This window comes from Arachis ipaensis, chromosome B6, assembly GCF_059453495.1.
Source record: "Arachis ipaensis isolate K30076 ecotype BB chromosome B6, ASM5945349v1, whole genome shotgun sequence".
NCBI lineage: Eukaryota > Viridiplantae > Streptophyta > Magnoliopsida > Fabales > Fabaceae > Arachis > Arachis ipaensis.
In genome coordinates, this window is record NC_142441.1 from 66,409,199 (window position 1) to 66,424,891 (window position 15,693).

The window sequence follows — 15,693 nt, forward strand, 5'->3', positions numbered from 1 at the left end:
TACGTCGCAAGACATGCATATGATAATTATGTGCGCATATTATAATAGGTGCGATCATACCAGCACTAATGCACCGGATCCCATCAGAACTCCGCAGTTAAGCGTGCTTGGGCGAGAGTAGTACTAGGATGGGTGACCTCCTGGGAAGTCCTCGTGTTGCACCTCTTTTTTTTTTACGTCGTGCTTACCCTCGTTCTTTAAACGGCGCTATCTTGCACAGTTTAGTTAAAGCGAGTCTCAATGACCTGATTTTAGGCAAGCTCCCACGGGCCCCGCAGGGATTTGCAACTCGACTTACCCTACGTCGCGAGACATGCATATGATAATTATGTGCGCATATTTTAATAGGTGCGATCATACCAGCACTAATTCACCGGATCCCATCAGAACTCCGCAGTTAAGCGTGCTTGGGCGAGAGTAGTACTAGGATGGGTGACCTCCTGGGAAGTCCTCGTGTTGCACCTCTTTTTTTTTTTTTTTTTTTTTTTTTTTTTACGTCGTGCTTACCCTCGTTCTTTAAACGGCGCTATCTTGAATAGTTTAGCTAAAGCGAGTCTCAATGACCTCATTTTAGGCAAGTTCGCACGGGCCCCGCAGGGTTTCGCAACTCGACTTACCCTACGTCGCGAGACATGCATATGATAATTATGTGCGCATATTTTAATATGTGCGATCATACCAGCACTAATGCACCGGATCCCATCAGAACTCCGCAGTGAAGCGTGCTTGGGCGAGAGTAGTACTAGGATGGGTGACCTCCTGGGAAGTCCTCGTGTTGCACCTCCTTTTGCAACCTTTTTTTTTTTTTTTTTTTTTTTTTTTTTACGTCGTGCTTATCCTCGTTCTTTAAACGGCGCTATCTTGCACAGTTTTGTTAAAGCGAGTCTCAATGACCTGATTTTAGGCAAGCTCCCACGGGCCCCGCAGGGATTTGCAACTCGACTTACCCTACGTCGCGAGACATGCATATGATAATTATGTGCGCATATTTTAATAGGTGCGATCATACCAGCACTAATTCACCGGATCCCATCAGAACTCCGCAGTTAAGCGTGCTTGGGCGAGAGTAGTACTAGGATGGGTGACCTCCTGGGAAGTCCTCATGTTGCACCTCTTTTTTTTTTTTTTTTTTTTTTTTTTTTTTTTTTTTTTACGTCGTGCTTGCCCTCGTTCTTTAAACGGCGCTATCTTGAATAGTTTAGCTAAAGCGAGTCTCAATGACCTCATTTTAGGCAAGTTCGCATGGGCCCCGCAGGGTTTCGCAACTCGACTTACCCTACGTCGCGAGACATGCATATGATAATTATGTGCGCATATTTTAATAGGTGCGATCATACCAGCACTAATGCACCGGATCCCATCAGAACTCTGCAGTTAAGCGTGCTTGGGCGAGAGTAGTACTAGGATGGGTGACCTCCTGGGAAGTCCTCGTGTTGCACCTCTTTTTTTTTTTTTTTTTTTTTTTTTTTTTTTTTTTTTTTTTACGTCGTGCTTACCCTCGTTCTTTAAACGGCGCTATCTTGAATAGTTTAGCTAAAGCGAGTCTCAATGACCTCATTTTAGGCAAGCTCGCACGGGCCCCGCAGGGATTCGCAGCTCGACTTACCCTACGTCGCAAGACATGCATATGATAATTATGTGCGCATATTATAATAGGTGCGATCATACCAGCACTAATGCACCGGATCCCATCAGAACTACGCAGTTAAGCGTGCTTGGGCGAGAGTAGTACTAGGATGGGTGACCTCCTGGGAAGTCCTCGTGTTGCACCTCTTTTTTTTTTTTTTTTTTTTTTTTTTTTTTACGTCGTGCTTACCCTCGTTCTTTAAACGGCGCTATCTTGAATAGTTTAGCTAAAGCGAGTCTCAATGACCTCATTTAAGGCAAGTTCGCACGGGCCTCGCAGGGTTTCGCAACTCGACTTACCCTACGTCGCGAGACATGCATATGATAATTATGTGCGCATATTTTAATAGGTGCTATCATACCAGCACTAATTCACCGGATCCCATCAGAACTCCGCAGTTAAGCGTGCTTGGGCGAGAGTAGTACTAGGATGGGTGACCTCCTGGGAAGTCCTCGTGTTGCACCTCTTTTTTTTTTTTTTTTTTTTTTTTTTTTTTTTTTACGTCGTGCTTGCCCTCGTTCTTTAAACGGCGCTATCTTGAATAGTTTAGCTAAAGCGAGTCTCAATGACCTCATTTTAGGCAAGTTCGCATGGGCCCCGCAGGGTTTCGCAACTCGACTTACCCTACGTCGCGAGACATGCATATGATAATTATGTGCGCATATTTTAATAGGTGCGATCATACTAGCACTAATGCACCGGATCCCATCAGAACTCCGCAGTTAAGCGTGCTTGGGCGAGAGTAGTACTAGGATGGGTGACCTCCTGGGAAGTCCTCGTGTTGCACCTCTTTTTTTTTTTTTTTTTACGTCGTGCTTATCCTCGTTCTTTAAACGGCGCTATCTTGCACAGTTTTGTTAAAGCGAGTCTCAATGACCTGATTTTAGGCAAGCTCCCACGGGCCCCGCAGGGATTTGCAACTCGACTTACCCTACGTCGCGAGACATGCATATGATAATTATGTGCGCATATTTTAATAGGTGCGATCATACCAGCACTAATTCACCGGATCCCATCAGAACTCCGCAGTTAAGCGTGCTTGGGCGAGAGTAGTACTAGGATGGGTGACCTCCTGGGAAGTCCTCGTGTTGCACCTCTTTTTTTTTTTTTTTTTTTTTTTTTTTTTTTTTTTTACGTCGTGCTTGCCCTCGTTCTTTAAACGGCACTATCTTGAATAGTTTAGCTAAAGCGAGTCTCAATGACCTCATTTTAGGCAAGTTCGCATGGGCCCCGCAGGGTTTCGCAACTCGACTTACCCTACGTCGCGAGACATGCATATGATAATTATGTGCGCATATTTTAATAGGTGCGATCATACCAGCACTAATGCACCGGATCCCATCAGAACTCCGCAGTTAAGCGTGCTTGGGCGAGAGTAGTACTAGGATGGGTGACCTCCTGGGAAGTCCTCGTGTTGCACCTCTTTTTTTTTTTTTTTTTTTTTTTTTTTTTTTTTTTTTTTTACGTCGTGCTTACCCTCGTTCTTTAAACGGCGCTATCTTGAATAGTTTAGCTAAAGCGAGTCTCAATGACCTCATTTTAGGCAAGCTCGCACGGGCCCCGCAGGGATTCGCAGCTCGACTTACCCTACGTCGCAAGACATGCATATGATAATTATGTGCGCATATTATAATAGGTGCGATCATACCAGCACTAATGCACCGGATCCCATCAGAACTACGCAGTTAAGCGTGCTTGGGCGAGAGTAGTACTAGGATGGGTGACCTCCTGGGAAGTCCTCGTGTTGCACCTCTTTTTTTTTTTTTTTTTTTTTTTTTTACGTCGTGCTTACCCTCGTTCTTTAAACGGCGCTATCTTGAATAGTTTAGCTAAAGCGAGTCTCAATGACCTCATTTAAGGCAAGTTCGCACGGGCCTCGCAGGGTTTCGCAACTCGACTTACCCTACGTCGCGAGACATGCATATGATAATTATGTGCGCATATTTTAATAGGTGCTATCATACCAGCACTAATTCACCGGATCCCATCAGAACTCCGCAGTTAAGCGTGCTTGGGCGAGAGTAGTACTAGGATGGGTGACCTCCTGGGAAGTCCTCGTGTTGCACCTCTTTTTTTTTTTTTTTTTTTTTTTTACGTCGTGCTTGCCCTCGTTCTTTAAACGGCGCTATCTTGAATAGTTTAGCTAAAGCGAGTCTCAATGACCTCATTTTAGGCAAGTTCGCATGGGCCCCGCAGGGTTTCGCAACTCGACTTACCCTACGTCGCGAGACATGCATATGATAATTATGTGCGCATATTTTAATAGGTGCGATCATACCAGCACTAATGCACCGGATCCCATCAGAACTCCGCAGTTAAGCGTGCTTGGGCGAGAGTAGTACTAGGATGGGTGACCTCCTGGGAAGTCCTCGTGTTGCACCTCTTTTTTTTTTTTTTTTACGTCGTGCTTATCCTCGTTCTTTAAACGGCGCTATCTTGCACAGTTTTGTTAAAGCGAGTCTCAATGACCTGATTTTAGGCAAGCTCCCACGGGCCCCGCAGGGATTTGCAACTCGACTTACCCTACGTCGCGAGACATGCATATGATAATTATGTGCGCATATTTTAATAGGTGCGATCATACCAGCACTAATTCACCGGATCCCATCAGAACTCCGCAGTTAAGCGTGCTTGGGCGAGAGTAGTACTAGGATGGGTGACCTCCTGGGAAGTCCTCGTGTTGCACCTCTTTTTTTTTTTTTTTTTTTTTTTTTTTACGTCGTGCTTACCCTCGTTCTTTAAACGGCGCTATCTTGAATAGTTTAGCTAAAGCGAGTCTCAATGACCTCATTTTAGGCAAGTTCGCACGGGCCCCGCAGGATTTCGCAACTCGACTTACCCTACGTCGCGAGACATGCATATGATAATTATGTGCGCATATTTTAATAGGTGCGATCATACCAGCACTAATGCACCGGATCCCATCAGAATCCGCAGTTAAGCGTGCTTGGGCGAGAGTAGTACTAGGATGGGTGACCTCCTGGGAAGTCCTCGTGTTGCACCTCTTTTTTTTTTTTTTTTTTTACGTCGTGCTTACCCTCGTTCTTTAAACGGCGCTATCTTGAATAGTTTAGCTAAAGCGAGTCTCAATGACCTCATTTAAGGCAAGTTCGCACGGGCCTCGCAGGGTTTCGCAACTCGACTTACCCTACGTCGCGAGACATGCATATGATAATTATGTGCGCATATTTTAATAGGTGCTATCATACCAGCACTAATTCACCGGATCCCATCAGAACTCCGCAGTTAAGCGTGCTTGGGCGAGAGTAGTACTAGGATGGGTGACCTCCTGGGAAGTCCTCGTGTTGCACCTCTTTTTTTTTTTTTTTTTTTTTTTTTTTTTTTTTTTACGTCGTGCTTGCCCTCGTTCTTTAAACGGCGCTATCTTGAATAGTTTAGCTAAAGCGAGTCTCAATGACCTCATTTTAGGCAAGTTCGCATGGGCCCCGCAGGGTTTCGCAACTCGACTTACCCTACGTCGCGAGACATGCATATGATAATTATGTGCGCATATTTTAATAGGTGCGATCATACTAGCACTAATGCACCGGATCCCATCAGAACTCCGCAGTTAAGCGTGCTTGGGCGAGAGTAGTACTAGGATGGGTGACCTCCTGGGAAGTCCTCGTGTTGCACCTCTTTTTTTTTTTTTTTTTACGTCGTGCTTATCCTCGTTCTTTAAACGGCGCTATCTTGCACAGTTTTGTTAAAGCGAGTATCAATGACCTGATTTTAGGCAAGCTCCCACGGGCCCCGCAGGGATTTGCAACTCGACTTACCCTACGTCGCGAGACATGCATATGATAATTATGTGCGCATATTTTAATAGGTGCGATCATACCAGCACTAATTCACCGGATCCCATCAGAACTCCGCAGTTAAGCGTGCTTGGGCGAGAGTAGTACTAGGATGGGTGACCTCCTGGGAAGTCCTCGTGTTGCACCTCTTTTTTTTTTTTTTTTTTTTTTTTTTTTTTTTTTTTACGTCGTGCTTGCCCTCGTTCTTTAAACGGCGCTATCTTGAATAGTTTAGCTAAAGCGAGTCTCAATGACCTCATTTTAGGCAAGTTCGCATGGGCCCCGCAGGGTTTCGCAACTCGACTTACCCTACGTCGCGAGACATGCATATGATAATTATGTGCGCATATTTTAATAGGTGCGATCATACCAGCACTAATGCACCGGATCCCATCAGAACTCCGCAGTTAAGCGTGCTTGGGCGAGAGTAGTACTAGGATGGGTGACCTCCTGGGAAGTCCTCGTGTTGCACCTCTTTTTTTTTTTTTTTTTTTTTTTTTTTTTTTTTTTTTTTTTACGTCGTGCTTACCCTCGTTCTTTAAACGGCGCTATCTTGAATAGTTTAGCTAAAGCGAGTCTCAATGACCTCATTTTAGGCAAGCTCGCACGGGCCCCGCAGGGATTCGCAGCTCGACTTACCCTACGTCGCAAGACATGCATATGATAATTATGTGCGCATATTATAATAGGTGCGATCATACCAGCACTAATGCACCGGATCCCATCAGAACTACGCAGTTAAGCGTGCTTGGGCGAGAGTAGTACTAGGATGGGTGACCTCCTGGGAAGTCCTCGTGTTGCACCTCTTTTTTTTTTTTTTTTTTTTTTTACGTCGTGCTTACCCTCGTTCTTTAAACGGCGCTATCTTGAATAGTTTAGCTAAAGCGAGTCTCAATGACCTCATTTAAGGCAAGTTCGCACGGGCCTCGCAGGGTTTCGCAACTCGACTTACCCTACGTCGCGAGACATGCATATGATAATTATGTGCGCATATTTTAATAGGTGCTATCATACCAGCACTAATTCACCGGATCCCATCAGAACTCCGCAGTTAAGCGTGCTTGGGCGAGAGTAGTACTAGGATGGGTGACCTCCTGGGAAGTCCTCGTGTTGCACCTCTTTTTTTTTTTTTTTTTTTTTTTTACGTCGTGCTTGCCCTCGTTCTTTAAACGGCGCTATCTTGAATAGTTTAGCTAAAGCGAGTCTCAATGACCTCATTTTAGGCAAGTTCGCATGGGCCCCGCAGGGTTTCGCAACTCGACTTACCCTACGTCGCGAGACATGCATATGATAATTATGTGCGCATATTTTAATAGGTGCGATCATACCAGCACTAATGCACCGGATCCCATCAGAACTCCGCAGTTAAGCGTGCTTGGGCGAGAGTAGTACTAGGATGGGTGACCTCCTGGGAAGTCCTCGTGTTGCACCTCTTTTTTTTTTTTTTTTACGTCGTGCTTATCCTCGTTCTTTAAACGGCGCTATCTTGCACAGTTTTGTTAAAGCGAGTCTCAATGACCTGATTTTAGGCAAGCTCCCACGGGCCCCGCAGGGATTTGCAACTCGACTTACCCTACGTCGCGAGACATGCATATGATAATTATGTGCGCATATTTTAATAGGTGCGATCATACCAGCACTAATTCACCGGATCCCATCAGAACTCCGCAGTTAAGCGTGCTTGGGCGAGAGTAGTACTAGGATGGGTGACCTCCTGGGAAGTCCTCGTGTTGCACCTCTTTTTTTTTTTTTTTTTTTTTTTTTTACGTCGTGCTTACCCTCGTTCTTTAAACGGCGCTATCTTGAATAGTTTAGCTAAAGCGAGTCTCAATGACCTCATTTTAGGCAAGTTCGCACGGGCCCCGCAGGATTTCGCAACTCGACTTACCCTACGTCGCGAGACATGCATATGATAATTATGTGCGCATATTTTAATAGGTGCGATCATACCAGCACTAATGCACCGGATCCCATCAGAATCCGCAGTTAAGCGTGCTTGGGCGAGAGTAGTACTAGGATGGGTGACCTCCTGGGAAGTCCTCGTGTTGCACCTCTTTTTTTTTTTTTTTTTTTTTTTTTTTTTTTTTTTTTTTTTTACGTCGTGCTTGCCCTCGTTCTTTAAACGGCGCTATCTTGAATAGTTTAGCTAAAGCGAGTCTCAATGACCTCATTTTAGGCAAGTTCGCATGGGCCCCGCAGGGTTTCGCAACTCGACTTACCCTACGTCGCGAGACATGCATATGATAATTATGTGCGCATATTTTAATAGGTGCGATCATACCAGCACTAATGCACCGGATCCCATCAGAACTCCGCAGTTAAGCGTGCTTGGGCGAGAGTAGTACTAGGATGGGTGACCTCCTGGGAAGTCCTCGTGTTGCACCTCTTTTTTTTTTTTTTTTTTTTTTTTTTTACGTCGTGCTTACCCTCGTTCTTTAAACGGCGCTATCTTGAATAGTTTAGCTAAAGCGAGTCTCAATGACCTCATTTTAGGCAAGCTCGCACGGGCCCCGCAGGGATTCGCAGCTCGACTTACCCTACGTCGCAAGACATGCATATGATAATTATGTGCGCATATTATAATAGGTGCGATCATACCAGCACTAATGCACCGGATCCCATCAGAACTCCGTAGTTAAGCGTGCTTGGGCGAGAGTAGTACTAGGATGGGTGACCTCCTGGGAAGTCCTCGTGTTGCACCTCTTTTTTTTTTACGTCGTGCTTACCCTCGTTCTTTAAACGGCGCTATCTTGCACAGTTTAGTTAAAGCGAGTCTCAATGACCTGATTTTAGGCAAGCTCCCACGGGCCCCGCAGGGATTTGCAACTCGACTTACCCTACGTCGCGAGACATGCATATGATAATTATGTGCGCATATTTTAATAGGTGCGATCATACCAGCACTAATTCACCGGATCCCATCAGAACTCCGCAGTTAAGCGTGCTTGGGCGAGAGTAGTACTAGGATGGGTGACCTCCTGAGAAGTCCTCGTGTTACACCTCTTTTTTTTTTTTTTTTTTTTTTTTTTTTTTTTTTTTTTTTTTTTTTTTTTTTTTTTTTTTACGTCGTGCTTACCCTCGTTCTTTAAACGGCGCTATCTTGAATAGTTTAGCTAAAGCGAGTCTCAATGACCTCATTTTAGGCAAGCTCGCACGGGCCCCGCAGGGATTCGCAGCTTGACTTACCCTACGTCGCAAGACATGCATATGATAATTATGTGCGCATATTATAATAGGTGCGATCATACCAGCACTAATGCACCGGATCCCATCAGAACTCCGTAGTTAAGCGTGCTTGGGCGAGAGTAGTACTAGGATGGGTGACCTCCTGGGAAGTCCTCGTGTTGCACCTCTTTTTTTTTTACGTCGTGCTTACCCTCGTTCTTTAAACGGCGCTATCTTGCACAGTTTAGTTAAAGCGAGTCTCAATGACCTGATTTTAGGCAAGCTCCCACGGGCCCCGCAGGGATTTGCAACTCGACTTACCCTACGTCGCGAGACATGCATATGATAATTATGTGCGCATATTTTAATAGGTGCGATCATACCAGCACTAATTCACCGGATCCCATCAGAACTCCGCAGTTAAGCGTGCTTGGGCGAGAGTAGTACTAGGATGGGTGACCTCCTGGGAAGTCCTCGTGTTGCACCTCTTTTTTTTTTTTTTTTTTTTTTTTTTTTTTTTTTTTTTTTTTTTTTTTTTATACGTCGTGCTTACCCTCGTTCTTTAAACGGCGTTATCTTGAATAGTTTAGCTAAAGCGAGTCTCAATGACCTCATTTTAGGCAAGTTCGCACGGGCCTCGCAGGGTTTCGCAACTCGACTTACCCTACGTCGCGAGACATGCATATGATAATTATGTGCGCATATTTTAATAGGTGCGATCATACCAGCACTAATGCACCGGATCCCATCAGAACTCCGCAGTTAAGCGTGCTTGGGCGAGAGTAGTACTAGGATGGGTGACCTCCTGGGAAGTCCTCGAGTTGCACCTCTTTTTTTTTTTTTTTTTTTTTTTTTTTTTTTTTTTTTTTTTTTTTTTTTTTTTTTTTACGTCGTGCTTATCCTCGTTCTTTAAACGGCGCTATCTTGCACAGTTTTGTTAAAGCGAGTCTCAATGACCTGATTTTAGGCAAGCTCCCACGGGCCCCGCAGGGATTTGCAACTCGACTTACCCTACGTCGCGAGACATGCATATGATAATTATGTGCGCATATTTTAATAGGTGCGATCATACCAGCACTAATTCACCGGATCCCTTGGGCGAGAGTAGTACTAGGATGGGTGACCTCCTGGGAAGTCCTCGTGTTGCACCTCTTTTTTTTTTTTTTTTTTTTTTTTTTTTTTTTTTTTTTTTTTTTTTTTTTTTTTTTTTTTTTTTTTTTTTTTTTTTTTTACGTCGTGCTTGCCCTCGTTCTTTAAACGGCGCTATCTTGAATAGTTTAGCTAAAGCGAGTCTCAATGACCTCATTTTAGGCAAGTTCGCATGGGCCCCGCAGGGTTTCGCAACTCGACTTACCCTACGTCGCGAGACATGCATATGATAATTATGTGCGCATATTTTAATAGGTGCGATCATACCAGCACTAATGCACCGGATCCCATCAGAACTCCGCAGTTAAGCGTGCTTGGGCGAGAGTAGTACTAGGATGGGTGACCTCCTGGGAAGTCCTCGTGTTGCACCTCTTTTTTTTTTTTTTTTTTTTTTTTTTTTTTTTTTTTTTTTTTTTACGTCGTGCTTACCCTCGTTCTTTAAACGGCGCTATCTTGAATAGTTTAGCTAAAGCGAGTCTCAATGACCTCATTTTAGGCAAGCTCGCACGGGCCCCGCAGGGATTCGCAGCTCGACTTACCCTACGTCGCAAGACATGCATATGATAATTATGTGCGCATATTATAATAGGTGCGATCATACCAGCACTAATGCACCGGATCCCATCAGAACTCCGCAGCTAAGCGTGCTTGGGCGAGAGTAGTACTAGGATGGGTGACCTCCTGGGAAGTCCTCGTGTTGCACCTCTTTTTTTTTTTTTTTTTTTTTTTTTACGTCGTGCTTACCCTCGTTCTTTAAACGGCGCTATCTTGAATAGTTTAGCTAAAGCGAGTCTCAATGACCTCATTTTAGGCAAGTTCGCACGGGCCCCGCAGGGTTTCGCAACTCGACTTACCCTACGTCGCGAGACATGCATATGATAATTATGTGCGCATATTTTAATAGGTGCGATCATACCAGCACTAATGCACCGGATCCCATCAGAACTCCGCAGTTAAGCGTGCTTGGGCGAGAGTAGTACTAGGATGGGTGACCTCCTGGGAAGTCCTCGTGTTGCACCTCTTTTTTTTTTTTTTTTTTTACGTCGTGCTTACCCTCGTTCTTTAAACGGCGCTATCTTGAATAGTTTAGCTAAAGCGAGTCTCAATGACCTCATTTTAGGCAAGCTCGCACTGGCCCCGCAGGGATTCGCAGCTCGACTTACCCTACGTCGCAAGACATGCATATGATAATTATGTGCGCATATTATAATAGGTGCGATCATACCAGCACTAATGCACCGGATCCCATCAGAACTCCGCAGTTAAGCGTGCTTGGGCGAGAGTAGTACTAGGATGGGTGACCTCCTGGGAAGTCCTCGTGTTGCACCTCTTTTTTTTTTTTTTTTTTTTTTTTTTTTACGTCGTGCTTACCCTCGTTCTTTAAACGGCGCTATCTTGCACATTTTAGTTAAAGCGAGTCTCAATGACCTGATTTTAGGCAAGCTCCCACGGGCCCCGCAGGGATTTGCAACTCGACTTACCCTACGTCGCGAGACATGCATATGATAATTATGTGCGCATATTTTAATAGGTGCGATCATACCAGCACTAATGCACCGGATCCCATCAGAACTCCGTAGTTAAGCGTGCTTGGGCGAGAGTAGTACTAGGATGGGTGACCTCCTGGGAAGTCCTCGTGTTGCACCTCTTTTTTTTTTTTTTTTTTTTTTTTTTTTTTTTTTTTACGTCGTGCCTACCCTCGTTCTTTAAACGGCACTATCTTGAATAGTTTAGCTAAAGCGAGTCTCAATGACCTCATTTTAGGCAAGCTCGCACGGGCCCCGCAGGGATTCGCAGCTCGACTTACCCTACGTCGCAAGACATGCATATGATAATTATGTGCGCATATTATAATAGGTGCGATCATACCAGCACTAATGCACCGGATCCCATCAGAACTCCGCAGTTAAGCGTGCTTGGGCGAGAGTAGTACTAGGATGGGTGACCTCCTGGGAAGTCCTCGTGTTGCACCTCTTTTTTTTTTTTTTTTTACGTCGTGCTTACCCTCGTTCTTTAAACGGCGCTATCTTGCACAGTTTAGTTAAAGCGAGTCTCAATGACCTGATTTTAGGCAAGCTCGCACGGGCCCCGCAGGGATTTGCAACTCGACTTACCCTATGTCGCGAGACATGCATATGATAATTATGTGCGCATATTTTAATAGGTGCGATCATACCAGCACTAATTCACCGGATCCCATCAGAACTCCGCAGTTAAGCGTGCTTGGGCGAGAGTAGTACTAGGATGGGTGACCTCCTGGGAAGTCCTCGTGTTGCACCTCTTTTTTTTTTTTTTTTTTTTTTTTTTTTTTTTACGTCGTGCCTACGCTCGTTCTTTAAACGGCACTATCTTGAATAGTTTAGCTAAAGCGAGTCTCAATGACCTCATTTTAGGCAAGCTCGCACGGGCCCCGCAGGGATTCGCAGCTCGACTTACCCTACGTCGCAAGACATGCATATGATAATTATGTGCGCATATTATAATAGGTGCGATCATACCAGCACTAATGCACCGGATCCCATCAGAACTCCGCAGTTAAGCGTGCTTGGGCGAGAGTAGTACTAGGATGGGTGACCTCCTGGGAAGTCCTCGTGTTGCACCTCTTTTTTTTTTTTTTTTTTTTTTTTTTTTTTTACGTCGTGCTTACCCTCGTTCTTTAAACGGCGCTATCTTGCACAGTTTAGTTAAAGCGAGTCTCAATGACCTGATTTTAGGCAAGCTCCCACGGGCCCCGCAGGGATTTGCAACTCGACTTACCCTACGTCGCGAGACATGCATATGATAATTATGTGCGCATATTTTAATAGGTGCGATCATACCAGCACTAATGCACCGGATCCCATCAGAACTCCGTAGTTAAGCGTGCTTGGGCGAGAGTAGTACTAGGATGGGTGACCTCCTGGGAAGTCCTCGTGTTGCACCTCTTTTTTTTTTTTTTTTTTTTTTTTTTTTTTTTTTTTTTTTTTTTTTTACGTCGTGCTTACCCTCGTTCTTTAAACGGCGCTATCTTGAATAGTTTAGCTAAAGCGAGTCTCAATGACCTCATTTTAGGCAAGCTCGCACGGGCCCCGCAGGGATTCGCAGCTCGACTTACCCTACGTCGCAAGACATGCATATGATAATTATGTGCGCATATTATAATAGGTGCGATCATACCAGCACTAATGCACCGGATCCCATCAGAACTCCGCAGTTAAGCGTGCTTGGGCGAGAGTAGTACTAGGATGGGTGATCTCCTGGGAAGTCCTCGTGTTGCACCTCTTTTTTTTTTACGTCGTGCTTACCCTCGTTCTTTAAACGGCGCTATCTTGCACAGTTTAGTTAAAGCGAGTCTCAATGACCTGATTTTAGGCAAGCTCCCACGGGCCCCGCAGGGATTTGCAACTCGACTTACCCTACGTCGCGAGACATGCATATGATAATTATGTGCGCATATTTTAATAGGTGCGATCATACCAGCACTAATTCACCGGATCCCATCAGAACTCCGCAGTTAAGCGTGCTTGGGCGAGAGTAGTACTAGGATGGGTGACCTCCTGGGAAGTCCTCGTGTTGCACCTCTTTTTTTTTTTTTTTTTTTTTTTCTTTTTTTTTTTTTTTTTTTTTTTTTTTTTTTTACGTCGTGCTTACCCTCGTTCTTTAAACGGCGCTATCTTGAATAGTTTAGCTAAAGCGAGTCTCAATGACCTCATTTTAGGCAAGTTCGCACGGGCCCCGCAGGGTTTCGCAACTCGACTTACCCTACGTCGCGAGACATGCATATGATAATTATGTGCGCATATTTTAATAGGTGCGATCATACCAGCACTAATGCACCGGATCCCATCAGAACTCCGCAGTTAAGCGTGCTTGGGCGAGAGTAGTACTAGGATGGGTGACCTCCTGGGAAGTCCTCGTGTTGCACTTCTTTTTTTTTTTTTTTTTTTTTTTTTTTTTTTTTTTTTTTTTTTTTACGTCGTGCCTACCCTCGTTCTTTAAACGGCACTATCTTGAATAGTTTAGCTAAAGCGAGTCTCAATGACCTCATTTTAGGCAAGCTCGCACGGGCCCCGCAGGGATTCGCAGCTCAACTTACCCTACGTCGCAAGACATGCATATGATAATTATGTGCGCATATTATAATAGGTGCGATCATACCAGCACTAATGCACCGGATCCCATCAGAACTCCGCAGTTAAGCGTGCTTGGGCGAGAGTAGTACTAGGATGGGTGACCTCCTGGGAAGTCCTCGTGTTGCACCTCTTTTTTTTTTTTTTTTTTTTTTTTTTTTTTTTTTTTTTTACGTCGTGCTTACCCTCGTTCTTTAAACGGCGCTATCTTGAATAGTTTAGCTAAAGCGAGTCTCAATGACCTCATTTTAGGCAAGTTCGCACGGGCCCCGCAGGGTTTCGCAACTCGACTTACCCTACGTCGCGAGACATGCATATGATAATTATGTGCGCATATTTTAATAGGTGCGATCATACCAGCACTAATGCACCGGATCCCATCAGAACTCCGCAGTTAAGCGTGCTTGGGCGAGAGTAGTACTAGGATGGGTGACCTCCTGGGAAGTCCTCGTGTTGCACCTCTTTTTTTTTTTTTTTTTTTTTTTTTTTTTTTTTTTTTTTTTTTTACGTCGTGCCTACCCTCGTTCTTTAAACGGCACTATCTTGAATAGTTTAGCTAAAGCGAGTCTCAATGACCTCATTTTAGGCAAGCTCGCACGGGCCCCGCAGGGATTCGCAGCTCGACTTACCCTACGTCGCAAGACATGCATATGATAATTATGTGCGCATATTATAATAGGTGCGATCATACCAGCACTAATGCACCGGATCCCATCAGAACTCCGCAGTTAAGCGTGCTTGGGCGAGAGTAGTACTAGGATGGGTGACCTCCTGGGAAGTCCTCGTGTTGCACCTCTTTTTTTTTTTTTTTTTTACGTCGTGCTTACCCTCGTTCTTTAAACGGCGCTATCTTGCACAGTTTAGTTAAAGCGAGTCTCAATGACCTGATTTTAGGCAAGCTCGCACGGGCCCCGCAGGGATTTGCAACTCGACTTACCCTATGTCACGAGACATGCATATGATAATTATGTGCGCATATTTTAATAGGTGCGATCATACCAGCACTAATTCACCGGATCCCATCAGAACTCCGCAGTTAAGCGTGCTTGGGCGAGAGTAGTACTAGGATGGGTGACCTCCTGGGAAGTCCTCGTGTTGCACCTCTTTTTTTTTTTTTTTTTTTTTTTTTTTTTTTTTTTTTTTTTTACGTCGTGCCTACGCTCGTTCTTTAAACGGCACTATCTTGAATAGTTTAGCTAAAGCGAGTCTCAATGACCTCATTTTAGGCAAGCTCGCACGGGCCCCGCAGGGATTCGCAGCTCGACTTACCCTACGTCGCAAGACATGCATATGATAATTATGTGCGCATATTATAATAGGTGCGATCATACCAGCACTAATGCACCGGATCCCATCAGAACTCCGCAGTTAAGCGTGCTTGGGCGAGAGTAGTACTAGGATGGGTGACCTCCTGGGAAGTCCTCGTGTTGCACCTCTTTTTTTTTTTTTTTTTTTTTTTACGTCGTGCTTACCCTCGTTCTTTAAACGGCGCTATCTTGCACAGTTTAGTTAAAGCGAGTCTCAATGACCTGATTTTAGGCAAGCTCCCACGGGCCCCGCAGGGATTTGCAACTCGACTTACCCTACGTCGCGAGACATGCATATGATAATTATGTGCGCATATTTTAATAGGTGCGATCATACCAGCACTAATGCACCGGATCCCATCAGAACTCCGTAGTTAAGCGTGCTTGGGCGAGAGTAGTACTAGGATGGGTGACCTCCTGGGAAGTCCTCGTGTTGCACCTCTTTTTTTTTTTTTTTTTTTTTTTTACGTCGTGCTTACCCTCGTTCTTTAAACGGCGCTATCTTGAATAGTTTAGCTAAAGCGAGTCTCAATGACCTC

General features: G+C 44.8%; 48 non-coding genes across 48 annotated transcripts; all 48 read left to right on the forward strand.

The window, feature by feature from the left end:
* Window positions 1–46: 46 nt before the first annotated feature.
* LOC148559053 (5S ribosomal RNA) lies at window positions 47–165 on the forward strand. The gene has a single exon (XR_015886687.1). It is a non-coding gene; the product is annotated as a 5S ribosomal RNA (ribosomal RNA).
* A 181-nt stretch (window positions 166–346) lies between these two features.
* LOC148559054 (5S ribosomal RNA) lies at window positions 347–465 on the forward strand. The gene has a single exon (XR_015889094.1). It is a non-coding gene; the product is annotated as a 5S ribosomal RNA (ribosomal RNA).
* Window positions 466–665: 200 nt separating this feature from the next.
* Window positions 666–784, forward strand: LOC148559055 (5S ribosomal RNA). The gene has a single exon (XR_015890033.1). It is a non-coding gene; the product is annotated as a 5S ribosomal RNA (ribosomal RNA).
* A 211-nt stretch (window positions 785–995) lies between these two features.
* On the forward strand, window positions 996–1,114 carry LOC148559056 (5S ribosomal RNA). The gene has a single exon (XR_015890747.1). It is a non-coding gene; the product is annotated as a 5S ribosomal RNA (ribosomal RNA).
* Window positions 1,115–1,323: 209 nt separating this feature from the next.
* LOC148559057 (5S ribosomal RNA) lies at window positions 1,324–1,442 on the forward strand. The gene has a single exon (XR_015889393.1). It is a non-coding gene; the product is annotated as a 5S ribosomal RNA (ribosomal RNA).
* A 212-nt stretch (window positions 1,443–1,654) lies between these two features.
* LOC148559058 (5S ribosomal RNA) lies at window positions 1,655–1,773 on the forward strand. The gene has a single exon (XR_015890583.1). It is a non-coding gene; the product is annotated as a 5S ribosomal RNA (ribosomal RNA).
* A 201-nt stretch (window positions 1,774–1,974) lies between these two features.
* LOC148559059 (5S ribosomal RNA) lies at window positions 1,975–2,093 on the forward strand. Its single transcript, XR_015890478.1, has one exon. It is a non-coding gene; the product is annotated as a 5S ribosomal RNA (ribosomal RNA).
* Window positions 2,094–2,298: 205 nt separating this feature from the next.
* On the forward strand, window positions 2,299–2,417 carry LOC148559060 (5S ribosomal RNA). Its single transcript, XR_015889354.1, has one exon. It is a non-coding gene; the product is annotated as a 5S ribosomal RNA (ribosomal RNA).
* Window positions 2,418–2,605: 188 nt separating this feature from the next.
* Window positions 2,606–2,724, forward strand: LOC148559061 (5S ribosomal RNA). The gene has a single exon (XR_015889096.1). It is a non-coding gene; the product is annotated as a 5S ribosomal RNA (ribosomal RNA).
* A 207-nt stretch (window positions 2,725–2,931) lies between these two features.
* On the forward strand, window positions 2,932–3,050 carry LOC148559062 (5S ribosomal RNA). The gene has a single exon (XR_015886698.1). It is a non-coding gene; the product is annotated as a 5S ribosomal RNA (ribosomal RNA).
* Window positions 3,051–3,261: 211 nt separating this feature from the next.
* LOC148559063 (5S ribosomal RNA) lies at window positions 3,262–3,380 on the forward strand. Its single transcript, XR_015890584.1, has one exon. It is a non-coding gene; the product is annotated as a 5S ribosomal RNA (ribosomal RNA).
* A 197-nt stretch (window positions 3,381–3,577) lies between these two features.
* Window positions 3,578–3,696, forward strand: LOC148559064 (5S ribosomal RNA). The gene has a single exon (XR_015890479.1). It is a non-coding gene; the product is annotated as a 5S ribosomal RNA (ribosomal RNA).
* Window positions 3,697–3,891: 195 nt separating this feature from the next.
* LOC148559065 (5S ribosomal RNA) lies at window positions 3,892–4,010 on the forward strand. The gene has a single exon (XR_015886709.1). It is a non-coding gene; the product is annotated as a 5S ribosomal RNA (ribosomal RNA).
* A 187-nt stretch (window positions 4,011–4,197) lies between these two features.
* On the forward strand, window positions 4,198–4,316 carry LOC148559066 (5S ribosomal RNA). Its single transcript, XR_015889097.1, has one exon. It is a non-coding gene; the product is annotated as a 5S ribosomal RNA (ribosomal RNA).
* A 198-nt stretch (window positions 4,317–4,514) lies between these two features.
* Window positions 4,515–4,632, forward strand: LOC148559067 (5S ribosomal RNA). Its single transcript, XR_015891090.1, has one exon. It is a non-coding gene; the product is annotated as a 5S ribosomal RNA (ribosomal RNA).
* A 190-nt stretch (window positions 4,633–4,822) lies between these two features.
* LOC148559068 (5S ribosomal RNA) lies at window positions 4,823–4,941 on the forward strand. The gene has a single exon (XR_015890480.1). It is a non-coding gene; the product is annotated as a 5S ribosomal RNA (ribosomal RNA).
* A 206-nt stretch (window positions 4,942–5,147) lies between these two features.
* LOC148559069 (5S ribosomal RNA) lies at window positions 5,148–5,266 on the forward strand. Its single transcript, XR_015889355.1, has one exon. It is a non-coding gene; the product is annotated as a 5S ribosomal RNA (ribosomal RNA).
* A 188-nt stretch (window positions 5,267–5,454) lies between these two features.
* Window positions 5,455–5,573, forward strand: LOC148559070 (5S ribosomal RNA). The gene has a single exon (XR_015889098.1). It is a non-coding gene; the product is annotated as a 5S ribosomal RNA (ribosomal RNA).
* Window positions 5,574–5,780: 207 nt separating this feature from the next.
* On the forward strand, window positions 5,781–5,899 carry LOC148559071 (5S ribosomal RNA). Its single transcript, XR_015886720.1, has one exon. It is a non-coding gene; the product is annotated as a 5S ribosomal RNA (ribosomal RNA).
* A 212-nt stretch (window positions 5,900–6,111) lies between these two features.
* On the forward strand, window positions 6,112–6,230 carry LOC148559072 (5S ribosomal RNA). Its single transcript, XR_015890586.1, has one exon. It is a non-coding gene; the product is annotated as a 5S ribosomal RNA (ribosomal RNA).
* A 194-nt stretch (window positions 6,231–6,424) lies between these two features.
* On the forward strand, window positions 6,425–6,543 carry LOC148559073 (5S ribosomal RNA). The gene has a single exon (XR_015890481.1). It is a non-coding gene; the product is annotated as a 5S ribosomal RNA (ribosomal RNA).
* A 195-nt stretch (window positions 6,544–6,738) lies between these two features.
* On the forward strand, window positions 6,739–6,857 carry LOC148559074 (5S ribosomal RNA). Its single transcript, XR_015886731.1, has one exon. It is a non-coding gene; the product is annotated as a 5S ribosomal RNA (ribosomal RNA).
* Window positions 6,858–7,044: 187 nt separating this feature from the next.
* On the forward strand, window positions 7,045–7,163 carry LOC148559075 (5S ribosomal RNA). Its single transcript, XR_015889099.1, has one exon. It is a non-coding gene; the product is annotated as a 5S ribosomal RNA (ribosomal RNA).
* Window positions 7,164–7,360: 197 nt separating this feature from the next.
* On the forward strand, window positions 7,361–7,478 carry LOC148559076 (5S ribosomal RNA). The gene has a single exon (XR_015891091.1). It is a non-coding gene; the product is annotated as a 5S ribosomal RNA (ribosomal RNA).
* Window positions 7,479–7,691: 213 nt separating this feature from the next.
* On the forward strand, window positions 7,692–7,810 carry LOC148559077 (5S ribosomal RNA). The gene has a single exon (XR_015886742.1). It is a non-coding gene; the product is annotated as a 5S ribosomal RNA (ribosomal RNA).
* A 198-nt stretch (window positions 7,811–8,008) lies between these two features.
* On the forward strand, window positions 8,009–8,127 carry LOC148559078 (5S ribosomal RNA). The gene has a single exon (XR_015888650.1). It is a non-coding gene; the product is annotated as a 5S ribosomal RNA (ribosomal RNA).
* Window positions 8,128–8,308: 181 nt separating this feature from the next.
* LOC148559079 (5S ribosomal RNA) lies at window positions 8,309–8,427 on the forward strand. Its single transcript, XR_015890770.1, has one exon. It is a non-coding gene; the product is annotated as a 5S ribosomal RNA (ribosomal RNA).
* Window positions 8,428–8,658: 231 nt separating this feature from the next.
* On the forward strand, window positions 8,659–8,777 carry LOC148559080 (5S ribosomal RNA). Its single transcript, XR_015888652.1, has one exon. It is a non-coding gene; the product is annotated as a 5S ribosomal RNA (ribosomal RNA).
* Window positions 8,778–8,958: 181 nt separating this feature from the next.
* Window positions 8,959–9,077, forward strand: LOC148559081 (5S ribosomal RNA). The gene has a single exon (XR_015889100.1). It is a non-coding gene; the product is annotated as a 5S ribosomal RNA (ribosomal RNA).
* Window positions 9,078–9,300: 223 nt separating this feature from the next.
* Window positions 9,301–9,419, forward strand: LOC148559082 (5S ribosomal RNA). Its single transcript, XR_015889443.1, has one exon. It is a non-coding gene; the product is annotated as a 5S ribosomal RNA (ribosomal RNA).
* Window positions 9,420–9,991: 572 nt separating this feature from the next.
* On the forward strand, window positions 9,992–10,110 carry LOC148559083 (5S ribosomal RNA). The gene has a single exon (XR_015886753.1). It is a non-coding gene; the product is annotated as a 5S ribosomal RNA (ribosomal RNA).
* Window positions 10,111–10,325: 215 nt separating this feature from the next.
* Window positions 10,326–10,444, forward strand: LOC148559084 (5S ribosomal RNA). The gene has a single exon (XR_015888593.1). It is a non-coding gene; the product is annotated as a 5S ribosomal RNA (ribosomal RNA).
* A 196-nt stretch (window positions 10,445–10,640) lies between these two features.
* LOC148559085 (5S ribosomal RNA) lies at window positions 10,641–10,759 on the forward strand. Its single transcript, XR_015886764.1, has one exon. It is a non-coding gene; the product is annotated as a 5S ribosomal RNA (ribosomal RNA).
* A 190-nt stretch (window positions 10,760–10,949) lies between these two features.
* On the forward strand, window positions 10,950–11,068 carry LOC148559086 (5S ribosomal RNA). Its single transcript, XR_015886775.1, has one exon. It is a non-coding gene; the product is annotated as a 5S ribosomal RNA (ribosomal RNA).
* Window positions 11,069–11,267: 199 nt separating this feature from the next.
* Window positions 11,268–11,386, forward strand: LOC148559087 (5S ribosomal RNA). Its single transcript, XR_015888653.1, has one exon. It is a non-coding gene; the product is annotated as a 5S ribosomal RNA (ribosomal RNA).
* A 207-nt stretch (window positions 11,387–11,593) lies between these two features.
* Window positions 11,594–11,712, forward strand: LOC148559088 (5S ribosomal RNA). The gene has a single exon (XR_015886787.1). It is a non-coding gene; the product is annotated as a 5S ribosomal RNA (ribosomal RNA).
* Window positions 11,713–11,900: 188 nt separating this feature from the next.
* LOC148559089 (5S ribosomal RNA) lies at window positions 11,901–12,019 on the forward strand. The gene has a single exon (XR_015889101.1). It is a non-coding gene; the product is annotated as a 5S ribosomal RNA (ribosomal RNA).
* A 203-nt stretch (window positions 12,020–12,222) lies between these two features.
* Window positions 12,223–12,341, forward strand: LOC148559090 (5S ribosomal RNA). Its single transcript, XR_015886798.1, has one exon. It is a non-coding gene; the product is annotated as a 5S ribosomal RNA (ribosomal RNA).
* A 202-nt stretch (window positions 12,342–12,543) lies between these two features.
* Window positions 12,544–12,662, forward strand: LOC148559091 (5S ribosomal RNA). Its single transcript, XR_015888654.1, has one exon. It is a non-coding gene; the product is annotated as a 5S ribosomal RNA (ribosomal RNA).
* Window positions 12,663–12,880: 218 nt separating this feature from the next.
* Window positions 12,881–12,999, forward strand: LOC148559092 (5S ribosomal RNA). Its single transcript, XR_015889516.1, has one exon. It is a non-coding gene; the product is annotated as a 5S ribosomal RNA (ribosomal RNA).
* Window positions 13,000–13,180: 181 nt separating this feature from the next.
* On the forward strand, window positions 13,181–13,299 carry LOC148559093 (5S ribosomal RNA). The gene has a single exon (XR_015889102.1). It is a non-coding gene; the product is annotated as a 5S ribosomal RNA (ribosomal RNA).
* Window positions 13,300–13,526: 227 nt separating this feature from the next.
* On the forward strand, window positions 13,527–13,645 carry LOC148559094 (5S ribosomal RNA). The gene has a single exon (XR_015888733.1). It is a non-coding gene; the product is annotated as a 5S ribosomal RNA (ribosomal RNA).
* Window positions 13,646–13,861: 216 nt separating this feature from the next.
* LOC148559095 (5S ribosomal RNA) lies at window positions 13,862–13,980 on the forward strand. Its single transcript, XR_015886809.1, has one exon. It is a non-coding gene; the product is annotated as a 5S ribosomal RNA (ribosomal RNA).
* Window positions 13,981–14,190: 210 nt separating this feature from the next.
* Window positions 14,191–14,309, forward strand: LOC148559096 (5S ribosomal RNA). Its single transcript, XR_015886820.1, has one exon. It is a non-coding gene; the product is annotated as a 5S ribosomal RNA (ribosomal RNA).
* Window positions 14,310–14,524: 215 nt separating this feature from the next.
* On the forward strand, window positions 14,525–14,643 carry LOC148559097 (5S ribosomal RNA). The gene has a single exon (XR_015886831.1). It is a non-coding gene; the product is annotated as a 5S ribosomal RNA (ribosomal RNA).
* Window positions 14,644–14,832: 189 nt separating this feature from the next.
* On the forward strand, window positions 14,833–14,951 carry LOC148559098 (5S ribosomal RNA). The gene has a single exon (XR_015889103.1). It is a non-coding gene; the product is annotated as a 5S ribosomal RNA (ribosomal RNA).
* A 213-nt stretch (window positions 14,952–15,164) lies between these two features.
* Window positions 15,165–15,283, forward strand: LOC148559099 (5S ribosomal RNA). The gene has a single exon (XR_015886842.1). It is a non-coding gene; the product is annotated as a 5S ribosomal RNA (ribosomal RNA).
* Window positions 15,284–15,477: 194 nt separating this feature from the next.
* On the forward strand, window positions 15,478–15,596 carry LOC148559100 (5S ribosomal RNA). The gene has a single exon (XR_015888655.1). It is a non-coding gene; the product is annotated as a 5S ribosomal RNA (ribosomal RNA).
* Window positions 15,597–15,693: the final 97 nt, after the last annotated feature.